At 37.6% G+C, this 4589-nt stretch overlaps 1 pseudogene; it reads left to right on the top strand.

The window, feature by feature from the left end:
* The first annotated feature begins 2477 nt into the window (after nt 1-2477).
* On the top strand, nt 2478-3401 carry LOC107145736 (annotated as a pseudogene).
* Nucleotides 3402-4589: the final 1188 nt, after the last annotated feature.

A 4589-nucleotide genomic window follows, 5' to 3' on the forward strand; every position in this document is an offset into this window, starting at 1 on the left:
GTCTGGGCCAGATCAAAAGAAATCACAGGGATTAATGCATGTCATCACTACAACCTACCTTCTCCACACATCAAAAGAAATGGGCCCCTGGTTCCTTTTTTTCTGGAAGAACAATAGGAGGCACATGTGAGAGCACAGTGCAGTGTTTTCTGTGTGCTGCACCCATCCTGAAAGCTTTAGACTTCCCCAGATTTTCTGTGCCCTCCCTCTGCTAATCTGCTCTACTCATTCATATAAGTGTAAAGATCCAAACTTCTCACTCAAGACCAGACTGACTAAGCAAATTAAGCAGATCCCATCCATGCAGAGCTCCTGCTGAGTGCTGGAGCCAGCCACCACCCTCCCACAGATCTAACAGGACGGCTCAGGGTCCCCTCTTATCAACTCTACATAGCCTTGTTACACGTGTCTCTCTGCTCTCCTAAAAACAGATGGTTGATAGATATGATTACTAATAAGTCATTAATAGTAAATATTTTATTAGTTATAATTACTATTACCAAATCATCATAAATACTTATATAACAGTGAAAGCAAATGATAATAAAGTTGACTAATTGCTTCATAAGAACCCTTATGAGGTAATAGATTTGTCCATGAGCCCTCTGGAAATAGAAATGTGGTCTCTTGGGCATAATATTTTCGTATTAGTAAAATTTAAAACATTTGCTCTGCTGAGCTTGTCAGACATTCTCGTCACCTTTCCAGAGTTCTTTGTTCTCTAAGACCTAGGCTCCCTCTTATGGTCTCAATCACCCAGAAATCAAGTATGATCTACTTCTTTTCAGGACTTGAATGGGATGTGGCCTCTCAGTCATGGTATCTTCTTTTACTCGGGAGTACTAGAGCTTAAAAAGGTCAAATTCACTCTAAATTTGTCTTTACTGATCTTTAAAAAGAAGCAAAAGTAAATTATTGTAGTTGTTGTTATTTGTTTATTTATTTGGTACCAAGGATTGAACCCAGGGGCACTCAAACACTGAGCCACATTCCTAGCCTTCTTTATTTTTTATTTTGAGTCAAGGTCTCACTAAGTTTCTTAGAGCCTCACCAAGTTGCTGAGGCTGGCATTGAACTTGTGATCTTCCTGCCTTAGCCTCCTAAGTCACTGGGATTAGCAAAAATAATTACTTAATAGAAACTACTGCTTATTGAGTAAAGACTGTGCATCAGGCACCATAATAATTGCTTTACCTTCTTTCCTTGTATCATTTATTGTCACAGCAATCATCAAGATAACTATGATTACTCCCATTTTACAGATGATAAAATTGAGGTCAGAGAGGGTACGTGGGTTAGTTTGCCCATCTAAATGACAAATTTGCACACATTTTACTGATTCTAATGTCTTTCTTCTTTTTACCATACATTCTTTTTTATTGGTTCTTTTAGTTATACATAATAATAGAATCCACTTGGACAGAATTATACAAGCATGAAATATAATCTTATTCTAATTCAGACCCAAATACCACTCCTTCCTGTTCTCTTTCCCCTCCTTCTGCTCCCTTTCCTCTATTATCTTTCTGCTAGTTTCCCATAGTTGATTTTTTTTTTTAGTATCTTGTGGATGTACATGATGGTGAGATTCACTGTGGTGTACGTGAACATAGGAAAGTTATGCAAGATTCATTCCAATGTCTATCCTTTTCCTCTCCACTCCCTTCCCTTTATTCCCCTTTGTCTACTCTAATGAACTTCTATTCTCCCCCACCTCTAATTGTGGTTAGCTTTCAAATATGAGAGAAAACATTCACCCTTTGTTTTTGGAGGGATTGGCTTATTTCACTTAGCATGAGAGTCTCAGTGTCCATCCATTTACCAGCAAATATCATAATATCTTCTTCTTAATGGCTAAGTAATAATTCCATTGTGTATATATATCACATTTCTTTATCCATTCATCTATTAAAGGGTACCCAGGTTGGCTCCATAGCTTAGCTACTGTGAATTGAGCTGCTATAAATATTGCTGTGGCTATATCACTGTAGTATCCTGCTTTTAAGTCCTTCAGATATATACTGAAGAGTGAGATAATTGGATCTTTGAAAAAGATAACTGCATCTTTGGAAATGTGTTTCTAAGGAGAATGTTACTGAATAATGTGTTAATAGTCTGACTCAAATGTTAGCAACTTACCAACATTTGTGTTACAAGGAGTACAATGAAGTCAAACTCTATCTGGAGAAACTTATTGTTCCTTTAGATATGATGTTGCCACAAGCTCCATCGGAAACCCTGCAGAAGCTTTTCCAGCATACCACCTTCAAAAGAGACATTCTAGGTCTTTCTTTTTTTAATATTTATTTTTTAGTTGTAGTTGGACACAAAACCTTTATTTCTTTTTATGTGGTGCTGAGGATCGAACCCAAGGTGCGCACATGCTAGGCGAGTGCTCTACCACTGATCCACAACCCCAGCCCCCAGGTCTTCCTTAGAGATGGTTACATGAAAAAGATAGTTCAGTAGTTCATTGATGTCTTGCAGTCATGAGATGTGTCTTGTATTTACCTGGAAACAAAAACCTGGCACCAAGTGAAGTTTCGAAAACTTGGAAAACAAATGTTGCAATCCTATTTTCCGGAGGCATCAATTCCATGATGATTGCAATCCTTACTGATCATCATATTCCTTTAGGTGAACCAATCAACCTTCTTAATGTAGTGTTCATGAGTAAAGATAAGGCCTTACCAACTAGCTTTAATAAAAAAATAAAAGAAAGAAAGAAAAAGAAATGAACAGAAAAATCACTGTGGAATACCTTCTGAAGAATTCTCTAAGATTCTTGCTGCTGCTACTGTTGATAATCCTAAAGATAATGTACCAGATAGTGTCACAGGAAGAACATGACCAAAGGAACTGCAATCTGTAAATACTTCTAAAATTTGAAGTTTTGCTGAAATTAACATTTCTCAAGAATTCAAATAAACCACTTGCAGTCTGGTTTGCTTCTAGAGGAAGTGGTTGGTTAGTAACCCAGGATGAAGTGAAATCATATCAGAGCAGTGAGAAAGGTTATTCTCATTGGAATCAGTGCAGATGAGCAACTTTCAGGTCACTCTCATCATCACATCTGCTTTCAGACACTTGGACTTGAAGGACTCAATAAAGAAATAGCAATGGAATTGGGTTGAATTTCTTCTAGAAACCTTGGTTGTGTTGGAAATTATTGCTAATCATGGAAAAGAAATAAGATTTACTTTCCTGTTTGAAAATGTTGTCTCCTTTTCTAAATTCCCTACCAGTTTGGAAAAAGGCAAACTGGAGTTTAACCTGTGGAACTGATGGAAAAACTAATTTTGTATCTTGCAGCTGTGGGTCTTGGTCTTATAATCTCTGCTCTTCTGCCAAAATGGGCTATGCAATTTGGATACAGAATTGCAATAATGAAAAATATCTGAAAAATGTGGTGGGCTCCAAACCATTTCCTTAGAAAACCTTTCTTTTAAAAATAAGATTAAATCATAATGTCACATTCACAATATAATATTTTCTGAGCAATAGTTTTATCAAAATAAAATAACCTGCCACTTTATTGTTGTTTTAAAAATCCAAGAGTAACTAATAAAAGAAAAGTTGCTATTTCTGAAGTATTGCATCTCCAGCACTGGTTCTGAAAATGATCCAACAGGACTGCTGTTTAAACATGAAGAACTGTACATTTTTGTCTCAGCTGCTTCCTGGAAACTCCCTCTGAAAATGCAGAAAATAATTTTTAAAGATAAAAGAAGAGGAGATGAGATCACAGATTATAATGATATAAATACATTTAGGGAAGATGGAAATGTGGGAGGCAATCAGCAGGGAAAGAACTAAACTCTTTTTTTTTTTCTTTTGGTGCAGGGGATTCAAACCTTGGGCCTTGTGCATGCAAGACAAGCATTCTATCAACTGAGCTGTACCCCCATTCCAAGAGCTAAACTCTAAATGCCTGCAGAGGAGGAACCAATGTGAATGTCATGAGTCCACCCACACACCTTGGAAAGGCTTATGAACTAGAGTGATTCTGTTTGAAAGGTAGGACCAAGGATAGAGCTGAGAACTTCTGTGGTTCTCCTAGATGGCAGACAAGGGGGAAAAAAAAGAGGAGGGTGAAGAATCACATGTAAAGAACTGCTATGGGTCTGGCCTGGAGGGAGCATACATCACATCAGCCTGCGTCCTCCAGGCCAGAATTTAATCCCATGGTGTGCCTTCCTGCAAGGGAGGCAGAAAAGGAATTATAAACTCTAGGCAATGAATACATCACTTGCACATATTCACTATTCCTTCTCAATGCTCTAACAGGGAGTGCTCACTGAATTCTAGAAGCATAAAACACCACCCCTTGGAGACCTTATTATGGATGTTTAATCTTAATATCCTATAGTGTTTGTGTCAGGCATGGTTTTAATTGCTTCACATATATAATCTCACTTAATTCTCACAATAACCCTGTAGATATTATTATCATCCTCATTTTACAGATGAGAAAACTGAGGCCCAGAGAGGCTAACTAATCCTGATCACATAGCAACTAAGTGGCCAACCTGAGATGCAAAATCACCCGTCCACAGTTTCAGAGTTCATGCTCAACCTAAATTCCACCA

The sequence above is a fragment of the Marmota marmota genome, unplaced genomic scaffold, assembly GCF_001458135.2.
Source record: "Marmota marmota marmota unplaced genomic scaffold, marMar, whole genome shotgun sequence".
In the NCBI taxonomy this organism is placed as follows: domain Eukaryota; kingdom Metazoa; phylum Chordata; class Mammalia; order Rodentia; family Sciuridae; genus Marmota; species Marmota marmota.